The 11,540-nt window shown below is 38.8% G+C and overlaps 1 pseudogene; it reads right to left on the bottom strand.

Moving 5' to 3' along the window:
* Positions 1-8,669: 8,669 nt before the first annotated feature.
* On the bottom strand, positions 8,670-10,807 carry LOC149822460 (prohibitin-1, mitochondrial pseudogene; annotated as a pseudogene).
* Positions 10,808-11,540: the final 733 nt, after the last annotated feature.

Genomic DNA, 11,540 nt, shown 5'->3' with positions numbered 1-11,540 from the left:
GTCTGTATAATAACAGGTTACTTCGGTGTCTACCCGCAGGCTACTAGTCTGACTTTATATATAACTTGCGTGTTTTTGATGTAAAAAATACAACTTTTATGTCATAATATCTTCATGTATTTGGACCACTCATTTTTCAAGCCATTGGAAAAACAACTTACATATCATAACCACATGATCTAAACCTTCTTTTTTACTGAACAAATTTTGTAGATCACAACTTTTGGGTCTGATCTTCCAAAAAATGCAAAAAAAAGTAAAAAATAGTGTTTTCAACTAAATATAATGCAATGGCACCAACACACACGTAGTCACAAATATCATTTTTGGGAATATCTCGAGAGAGTTCATTTTCTCGGGTTGGGTCTGGCTCAATATCAATCTCAATCATTTTCTCTTGCGACGGACCCTCTTAAGGGAGAGTTCAAGGGAGCTCCTTCCTTTCACATTAAATCATTTTTATCGTTCGCAAGAACCCTTTTCCAGGGAGAGTTTGAAGGGACTCGTTTCTTCGTGAACTGTTTGCAAATCAACAACCCAATTTCTACACAAATAAACCCTATTCCCAGGAAAAGCTTCGATGGAAGCCCATTTCTTTTTGTGGGCCCCAATTTCTCATTTTGGCCTCCCCTTTATAGAGGACCCTCTTCCAAGGAGAGTGTGATGGACTCGCTCCTCTATGATACTTTTCTAAATCTTCATTTTCGACCGCCTTTCCATAAGAGAAGCCTAGAGATAGGGAGTTTTAACGAAAACTTAATTTCTCTTCAAAAGTTCTATTTTGCAAACACATCTTCAGAGAAGAGAGGTGTAACGCCCCAAATTTCAAACTTGCGAACCTTTTCAAAAAAACAAGCAAGAGACTAGATATATCTCTTTCCTTCAGAGTTTGTTTATGAAATCAGCGGAAGATTTTTTTTTGATAAATCATAAGGCAAGCTGACAACTTTGGGCACGTTAGCTAAAAGAACCAAAACTCACAAGATTCGGATATCCTAAGGGAAATCCAATACAAACCCAAGCGTCCAGGACGCGAGCTAAGAGCAGGAAGAAGAAGTCTTGAAGTCATCTTGCAATCGCGTCATCGCCCGTAGTGTACCTAATCATCACCAGTACCCACAGAATGGGTTAGTTTCGCGAAAAACTAGTAGGTGCACAAGAGAGACTACAAGAAACTGAATTAAGTACATCTAATTCAGTAGGTTACGCAGTTTAAAGTAGATATGTAGTTAAACATGTAAGCAATGCAAGCAGGTGAATAGTGCAAACGCGTAAGTAGTACAAGCGAATAAGTAGTGCGAGCGAGTAAGTAGTACAAGCGAGTCAGCAGTGCAAGCGCGTAAGCAGTGAAAATGCGTAAGTAGGGCAAACAATAAGCAGTTCAAAGCAAGTAAGCAGTGCAACTGACCAACGTAGTATAAGATCCATTTGATCGTAGCTATGAACTACTACGCAACAAGCTTGTCCTCGTTCCTCGAACGAGGTCTCTGCATCTAATCACCATCAGGACATTGTTTGTCACTCACTACTTCTAACAAACGCTTTGTCCTGAACAACCTTAATCTATTCACATCTCTCAAAACCTTACGCGGCCACCTGCCACCTGTTATGACTCACTAAGGTGTCATACTTTCTCAGAAAAGCTCACCCTTTCGTAGAAGGTCCAAAACATAATCACTAACTCAAATCTCTAACGATCTGATTCTCACATATGAGTCTTGCATGTAATCATGCTAAAACAGAAAGCCGAAACTATGAATTCATAGTTGGCTATCACAACAATCTCAGGAGATCGTCACAGCTCACCATAACTTTTTATGGTAAGCAAAAACAGAAGATCCACGTCGGATAGCTCGCTCTGAGAGATATACGACTAGACAAGGAATTACCGCCCTAGAGGGTATACCTGATCTTGGACCATACACTTCCTCACAAGAGTTCACAGACTTTGCGGTTACCCGTTCGTGGATAGTGTACATCCTCATAGAGATTCTACCGCTCTAGCAGGGTCACGTGGTCTTGATCATACATACCCCCACAGTGAACCCTTTGGGAAGCGGTGTCTCCAACAAATGCCATATCCAATGAAAATCATTACGGTACACGCATCAACACAAATGACCATTCTCAGGGTCGATAGCCACTAATACAAACAACAAGATCAACGCCCGGATCACCTGGTTTGGGAAATGTATAACCTCACAAGGAATTCCGCCCTAGATGGTATACCTGGTCTTGGACCATACACTTTGTCAAAGGAGTTTACTGCCTTTGCGACTACCTGTTCGTGGACAGTGTACATCCTCACAGAGAATCTACCACTCTAGCCGGGTACCTGATCTTGATCATACACGCCCTCGCAGATAATCTTTTGGAGATTAGGTGCTCGACAGACACCCCTACTTAGTGATAGATGCATCATTAATCGATTACTCTGAACCATTGACCGCCTGGGGGTCAGTAGCCACAATATGGGCACAAGCATGCATATCAGTAATATGCAACATATCACTTGATATAAAAGCATATAATCCTACGCATCGTGTTATTTCCACGAGGAACATTACAATCCTTAAATAGGACCTCAAAGCATGTGAAAACGACACATGAGAACACACAGATATGGCAATCTAGTTGATTCTATGGGCGAAGAGCAAATAACTCTACCTGTCAGCCAAACAAAATAGCTGAATAAGACGAGCACTCATAACAATGCTCGTAAAACATACAATTACCATAAAATGGCTCAGTCCATCAACAAGTAATTAAATTAATCGTAAGGCATAAACCATTGCATCACAAGCCATTCATAAGCAATCATACGACAGCAGTTATATCACAATTTGTAAGCAACTTATAAGACAAGCGGCCACATCAATCCTAGTTGCCACCAGTTCATAGATTACGAGTTGTATGCAGTCACATCAATCATAAGAGATGCAAGCCAACAAGTGCTATGCTACAATAAGCATCAAACAGTTCGACCAAGGGATAAAGCAAGTCACATGCTAATATGTAGCAACTAGCATAATGCTATTATTATAAACATTTAATTAGCATGAGAAGATCCTTATTACTCTGCAAAGAACTGCGTAAGCAGTTTAACAAACTAGAGTAGTGCCTTGACAGGCGTGCACAACTCCACAAGTGGCATACTGAACTACCGAGCAAGCAAATCAATAGTGCAAGCAAATCAATAGTGCAAGAAAATCTCACGACCCAATGACCAGTGTGAACAGACCTTATGTTTCAATAATTATGAACCTGTGGGTACGAGTAGGCAAAACGTAGAACCAACTGAGACTAGTTCGGGTGTCTGTTATTCTATGTATTTTCAATAACCCGAATCGCTTGTTGAGTTTGCTCCAAAGGGACGACTTTAGCCGAGAGAGGATTCCCCAAAGGAGGCTGTGCCACGGATGCATCCAACTTCTGCAAAAGTGTTAAACTAACTAATGTAGCCCCTTTCCCCTAACTCCAATGACTGGGGAGTCTGGATCGTTGCCCGTAGGGTGGGTGTTAACAACCTGTCCATTGGAGTTTGTACTGCTCTGTCCTCTCCCTTAACAGACACATAGAAGCGAATAGGTACGTTAGGGGTTGCTTAACTAACGACCCATTCTATGTTGTGGTCTTTAAACAACTCGAGCATCTTGCCTGTGAAGGCGAATGTGAGGCCATTTATGTGATTACAACATTTTGCATTAGCGTTGTTCGAGGTCGCACGACCGTCTCATCCGATCACCACAGTACTAGACGTGTCGTGCACAACTACAAGTACTCTAGGATGAAGGGGGTATAGCTCCTTAATAGAAGCCTCAACAGAAGTGTTTCACAAAGATGTAAAGTTTATCAACTTTACCTTATCTTTTGAACCAACAGTACCTTGTGTCAATATTATGCATGTGATTATCTTGAATCGCATATGCTATCGGGGTATCTACATGTCTCGCATGACTCGATACCGGCCTCGATAGACGGGATGCGGGTTTCTCAACTGAACACCCGCTAAGAAGTCCGCTCGAACCCTCAATTCGGGATCACCCGAGATATGCCAAAAAGGCGAGCAGAATCAGCCAGTCACATCCTTCCAAATGCTTCAATTTGGAGCAATCTTTGATGCTTTTGCGCAGCTCCCTAAAATCTCAAGTCGACTCTGCAGGACTGCGCACACGAAGAGCTAAAATCCTTATGAGGTATCCCTCTCCTTAGACAAAGGTGTTTCGCCAGCTCCCGACTGAACTCTTGTCGCAAGAGGGAGTGATAGATGTCTCTTGCATCCTCCACAAGGATGCCACAAACGCGTATGCAATGAGCGAATACCTGAGTGTCATCTGCAATAGCAAGGCAGTAACAACACATATGCAAAAGCAATAGCCTAGCGCAAAGCGCGATGGCAAAGTAAAGACCGTAAGCAGGAGTGCAACGCAGAACCTTTGCGTGATGCACGGCGGCAAAGTAAAGGAACTGTAAACAAGAGTGCAATGCAGAACCTTTGCGTGATGCACGACTGCAAAGTAAAGGACAAGGATCGCGAAACCACGTCCTTGATTTAAATGCATACTCATATAAATATATATGATATATATATATATGCATATATATTTATTTAATTGTCCTTTTTAGTTAATTGAACTCAATTCAGTTGTCCAAGTCTTCTGTGCAATCTTCCCCTACCTTTGAGAGTTGCAAGCTTTATGTCGTTCGCGGATGTACGCGATTAGCGGCTCGGGTCGCGGAGCGCGAGCGGGACCCGACGTACGAGTTGCAAAAGTAACGATCTTAGCAAGCTAATACCAAAATAGAAAGTCAGAGGCATTATCTCCATCCTGACGTAAGGGAAGCAGAGGCAGGGACATCATGCTCATGCGCACCTGCTATAAGCACAAGGAGCAGGGCAAGGCCACGAGCCCCTGCTGACCTGCTGTCAGCAAACAACGGGGAGGCAAAGTAAACAGGACAAGGGTCGATGGCCCCTGCCGGCATATCAAAAAGGAGCAGGGGCCTATGGCCCCTACCAGAGAAATGAACAAAGGAAAAAGATGCAGGGGCCAACAGCCTCCCTGCGGCTCTTGGAAGCGGATGCAGGGGCCAAAGGCCCTTGGTCGACATGCTAAACAGGGAAACGAGACAAGGGCCAAAGGCCCCTGTCAGTTTCTTAGAGGAACAGGAAGCAGGGAGGAGGGGCTTGGCCCCTACCCTTGTGATCATCGCAAAATTTTTCCTCTTGTAATATTCTCTCTCTTCCTTCTCTTTTCTTTTCCAATCCTCTATTTCCTCCTTTTTGAAGGGAGAAAATGAAAGATAGAAAGAAAGAGAGAAGATAAAAGAAAAGAAAAGAAGAGAAGAGGAACTCTTTTGCGGGGTCTCACTTGACCTTAATTTTAAGAATATTTAAGAAAATAACTTGCCTTCGTTTTGAAATATTTGTGGGAAAACTGGGAAACGGGATTCGCTCGTCGGTACGAGGTTCGACCGTTCCTGACGCCTTTACCAGGGGTAATCGAACAAAGGGTCGAATTTATGCCTTTTGCTTTGCTTTAATATTACCTAAGAATTTATTCTAAGTCTAGATGCACAAAGAATCATGCTTATGCAAATGTGAGGATGTATGCTCTTTTCGAAAATGATTTGAAAAATTCCCAAGTGTTTCTGAGATGAATCTGATAAGGGGGTGAAGAAATGGTTTCTAACTTTAGAACTTAAGATTTAAAGTTCTAAGTTTTTGGAGTAATCAGAGTTTGAAAAGAATAAATCTGGATTTTGAAAGAGATGTTTTTGAAGTTGGGATAAAAAGGAGAAGAAAGGAAATTCCAAAGCCATAAATGGACTTTGATTTTAGAATTTTGAACCTGGATAAATGTTTGAAATAGAATTGAATTCTAGCTTCGAAGTTTAAAATGAGATTTTGAGAAATCTAAATAGAATTGAGAAGATGGAATTGGTTTTTGGTTTTTGGTTTTTGGTTTTTTAGGAATCAAGATAAACTTGGATTTTTGAAATCTGGAATGAAATGGAATTGGATTTGAGAGTTGGATTTGAAAATAGGATTTGTTTTGAAATCTGGAATTCAATATGGAATTTGAATCCCAAGTCTGGGTTCTAAATAGAGTTGAGATCAAAATTGAATTCTAGATTTAGAATCCTAAATGGGAATTGAATCTGAAATCTGAGATCCAATGATGAAGTTGAATTCTGAATTTTAAATGGAATTGGATCCAAGATCTGGAATCCAAGATGGAATTTGGATCTGAAATCTGAGATCCAAGATGGAATTGAATCCGAAATTTGGAATGGAATTTGGATCTTAAGTCTAAGATCCAAGATGGAGTTGGATTCTGAATCCTAAAATGAATTTTGGATCTGAAGTCTGAGATTCAAGGTGGGATTGGATTCTGGATCCTAGAAATGGATTTTGGATCTGAAGTTTGAGATCCAAGATGGAATTGGACTCTGGATTCTAAAGAGATTTTGGATCTGAAGTCTGAGGTCCAAAAGTGGAGATTATATTTAGAAATCCTGATCCAAGTTGATCTAACTTTTGGATTTGGATTTTGAAAGTCCAAATGGGACTTTTGAAGATGGATCTGGGTGCTAAAAAAAACCCAGATTGAAATTAAAATTTAGGAAAGGTAAAACCTTGAGGTTTTAGAATCAGTTTCAAAAATTTGATTCTGAATTTGAAGATGAGAAAATAAACTTGATTTTTGAAGCAGGAGATGACTTCAAAGTTAAATTGAACTTTGAGGTTTGGATCTTGTTTTGAAAATTGAAATTTGAATACAATATGAATTGGAAATTTCAAAGTCAATTTGGACTTTGAAATTGAATTTGAATCTTGAAAAATGTGATAGAATTGAATTTGAATCTATAAATAAGACTTGATATGAGAAATGAGGAAAAAAATCACTTGGAGTTTTGAAAAGGGAATTTTGAAAATATGATACAATTCTATACTAAATGATGAATGAATTTAAATAACTTTGAAATTGGAATTTGAAAATCATATTTCATTCTTTAAATGAATGTAAATAAGATTAATGATATAATACACTCCTGACTATGGTCATTGAATGTATTATATAATAATCATATCTAAAGTCAAATGAAGAATAAAACACATTTTGGTGCTTTTATAGAGTTTAGAAAGAAATTAACTCTCAGTATACCCTGACTATGGTCATTGGTATACGTATTGAATTAATTTTAAACTAAACTCTAATAAAGAGGAAAATATTTAAAGAAAACATGATAAATTTTGAAAATGATCCAATGTGGATCCAATGTTATTTTATAAAAGATAAAAAAATCCTAGGTTTTTTTTACATCTTGACTATGTCCATTGATGTAAATCATCAACTTAGGATTAATTACCTCTTACGAAATGGTGCACGTGCCATTCGTGTTTCACCATTATGAGATTTTGAAAAATGAAGGCAAAAAGCATGAAAATAAGCATTTTATGATATTTACAATGCTCATTCATTCTATCTAAAACAAGAAATATAAATTCTCATTAATAATCTAGCTATTACAATAGACATCTGAGAATGAAGCTCTAATTTAGGGGAGGGAATCAACATTTCTCATATACCTCTGCAGAACAAGTTTGGCATAAAGTAAGATACAGAAAAGAGTAAAGAATATATAAGAACTGATATGTATAGGAGATGCCTCATTTAAAAATCAGAAGGTATATTCAGGCAGGGTACAACGATATGATCAATTTATCTGCATATCAAAACATAATATAAGGAGATGATTTATGCTACCTATATTTCTACATTACTCAAAACGAATCAACCCCTATAGACTAATTTCATTATATACTGTTGAAGGCTATCAATAGAATCATCAGTGGAGTTTCAAGGGCCTTACCTGATGTACCTTGATTAATTCCAATAAAACCTGAGTAGCAAAACTAAAAAAAAAAAAAAAGTGAATATCAATGTCAGCAAGGTAGTTTTATCCTGGGGATCATAGCTTTTTAAATTCTTAGATAGACAACAGGAAATTAATGTCTCCCAACCGGCAAACGACAGGGGTCTTCGCACAACAATATTATAAATGAGGTCTTAATAACATTAACAGTAAGCATCTAACTTGCAACAATACGATAAAATGGAAGGCAATTATATGCAGGTGGATAAATAACGCACAAAAGGTGGTGCCATGCATGGGAAGTTATAGCGGTTTTAAGACCACTATGCTACTGAAGCACCGAAAGCCATAGTGGGTGCAACAGGGGTAGAGTGAGTGCAATGGTAACAAACTATCATAGTTGTTGTAGGGTGTATATACATGGCACTGAATAGTTTTGTTAGCAGGTGAAACATGGTTTAGAAAGTTTGTTGCTGAAATGAGATGCCGAGTGGTACATTGTGGATGTGATCATCATTCTAATCTCCACTTTCTCTTTCTGCCGTTGGATGTATGACCTTTGACTCAACTGAGCGTGATTTTCCCAATTGTTCAAGAATGAAGACTACTCCCACCAGTTATATCCATTTTATTGGGCAGTTTACTGGAATGGTCATCAAATTCAGGAACTCATTTTATGAAGGAATTTAGCACTTTCATCCACTTTAAAACTGCAAATAGAGCCATGATTATAAAGAATCAGAATTGTTAGCAGTATTCGTTAATGCTGGGACCCTTCCACTTCTCTTTTATTTCTTTGCTTGGACGTCCAAATTCATCTCTTGGAGATTCAACGACAGATCATATGAGTTCAAAAACACTATGTTTGCAGAATTTGAGATCGTATGGGCTATCTCTCTCGCAACTTCAATCTTTCTTAATGTAATGAGTGCAGGGTTGTTAGCAATAGCCTGACCAATCAGCTGAGCACTCTTGGCCTCACCCTGTGCTCTGATGACATCAGTCTTCTTGTCCTTCTCTGCCTTCTCCACAACAAACTTGGCACGCTCTGCCTCTTGTGCAACAACCTGCTTGGCTTCAATTGGAGCAGTAAACTCCTTTCCAAAAGTAAAACTTGTGATGGACACATCATCCAAGGCTATGTCAAAATTTGTTGCTCTATCAGCTGATAAAAAGATCTCTACTTATCCAGAAATAACCAAAGAAAAGGGAGAAGGCAAGACAACAGTGGTTCTAATATATATCCATTAATGAAATGGATTTAACAGAGATAAGGATAGAGAGAATGGGGTGCTAGATGGACAGGAAGTTGGTGCCTGAGTCAAGCAACAGGAAAATGATATCAACGTCTATGCTTATAGGAATAAAGAGTGCAGGGAATAAAAAGGATGTAACATGAGACAGAGAAGGTGTGTGTTGGTGAGCATTTAGATGCAATGGGGAATTTAACATCAATTAAAAAAATATGAATGTTTTGAAAGAAAACATAATGAAAACAACCCCCTACATCCTGTAAACACCCCAAATTTTCACTCACCTTCCTAATATATCCATCAATCACCACATTTCGGTTCTCCGGAACCAATGAAGGGAAAAATGGTCATTTTCCAAGATTGAACCTTGCAGAAAGTCCTAAATTTCATTCTTGAGTCTCAAAACTTCTCTATTTAGACTCAAAGACATCTTCAAACTGCAAATCTTCAAAAGCTCATGCTTAACCAAAAGTCAGAATTTTCAAATTCAAATTCAGAGTGGCAACTTTGTAGGACATGTCTTTTGCATAGCATTGCATGAGCATTTCATATCATTTCACTGCATAGCATGTCATTTTGAGATCCGGAACTCCTGATTTTCAAAATTGTCGATCCAGATTTGATTTCTAAACTTTTCAAAATTGATTTTAAAACCCTGGGTTTTCAAAATTATCAATTCTTCCCATTTTACCCCCAGGACCCCGAATTACGAAAAGTTTTTTCAAGAAAACAATCTTGATGGTTTTGACATTTCAAAATTTTGCCAGTTGAAAAGAGGGGGACACAATTTCAAAATTCATAAGATCTTATTTCAAACTTTTACAAAAAGGCTCCGAATTTCCCTACTTCTTTCAAAATTTCGCCCGGAAGAACCATTTTCTTCCATGTTTTGAAATCAAGCCAAATTTTGCTTCGTGTTTTCCAAAAACCAGCCTACTATTATGAAAATTCCAAAAATATCTCACTTAGCTTTGATTTCAAATAAGTGACGTGGGACCCACCCTGAGATGGTGTCACACTTAAGTTTCAAAGATTTCTCTTATTTTCAAAATAGTGCCCATCCGGAAGTGGCACCGATTTATAACACTTTTTTTTATTATTAGATTTAATTTTTGATAAAATAATTAGTGGGCCCACGTAGGTGGCACCCCACTAAGACTCTTTGCCAAGAGAAAGAATTTTTCAGTTGAGGTGGCACCACCAAAACAAAATCCGTTTTTTTACTCATTTTTTTTACTTTATTTTTATTACTTTTCAGCCCCAAAAAGAAGCCATCATGAAACCCTACTCAAAACCCCATGTTTACCTAAGTTTCAAATATCATCTTAAGAATAGGAGTCGCCCCCTCTCAAATCGGCGAGCCCCTTTCTCAAAAGGATTTCATTTTTTTTAAAAGTTGGTTTCAAAAGTTATCAAGATCGGCTAAAGGGGAGAAAAAGGAGGGGTTTTGAAGCATCGGCTATTAAAGAAAGAAGGAAGGTCCAGCAAAGCCATCGGCGATTCCAGAGCTTTTCACCTTTTTTTTTTCCCACTTCCCCTTTTGACTAGCAGAAGGTCGACCCACCTGTGATTCCAGCTCTTACTCCCTTCACCATCTTCTTCACCCAACCGATTGCCTTTCCTCCAGCCACCATCAACTCCTTTACACTGCCTTCAAGCAACAGGCCGCCCATTCTTCTTCAACCCATCCGCCGCATGGCATCTCCACAGGTTGCCATCGCCTTCTTCAGCCCTCCAGTCGCAGAGGATCCAGCAGATCCATTAGTGCTGACATCCCCCAAAACGTTGGTTGCAAGCATATCCTCTAGAAGTAGTGATCTTCTCCTTTCAATCTCCATTCAACCAAGGTAAAGACTCCTCTCGTCGTTCTACCCTGCATCTACAGGAATCCCATGCCCAGTTCATACCCTATGTGCGGTAAACCCATTTCAAACAGTTGATGTGGTTTATGTTTTAGTGTAACCCATGAGTCAGGAAGTGAGAATGTCTCTCAATGATGTTCTCAATTCAATGTGAAAAACGTAGTTTTAATGAATCATTTGAATGGCAGGCTTTATCTGATGCTCGTGTGATTCGTTTTGGGTTTAGATTTACTACTTTCAGACCTCTGTTTACCCCATCATATTAAGCATATCGTAACTGGTTTTTTGCAAATTTCTACCATAGTAAAATGTCAATGTTATCAGAATTTGGATAAATCAATAATTTTCTTTGCTCATACATGACATCCCCTTTGTTAAAATCTTTTACCTTTTTCTGTCTTATGTGTGAATCGATGGCTTTTCCACTCCCTTATTGCCTCATGCATGCACTGTTTTGACAGCAAAATTACCTGAGTATTCTGCACTTTATTAACATTTGTGTAAGCATATGATTTCGATAAGGTGGGTGTATTTCATCACTTCA

The sequence above is a fragment of the Nuphar pumila genome, chromosome 11, assembly GCF_984573655.1.
Source record: "Nuphar pumila chromosome 11, dmNupPumi1.hap1.1, whole genome shotgun sequence".
In the NCBI taxonomy this organism is placed as follows: Eukaryota; Viridiplantae; Streptophyta; class Magnoliopsida; order Nymphaeales; family Nymphaeaceae; genus Nuphar; species Nuphar pumila.
The sequence above is the reverse complement of the archived record's forward strand: the minus strand, read 5'-3'. Positions and strand labels throughout refer to the sequence as shown.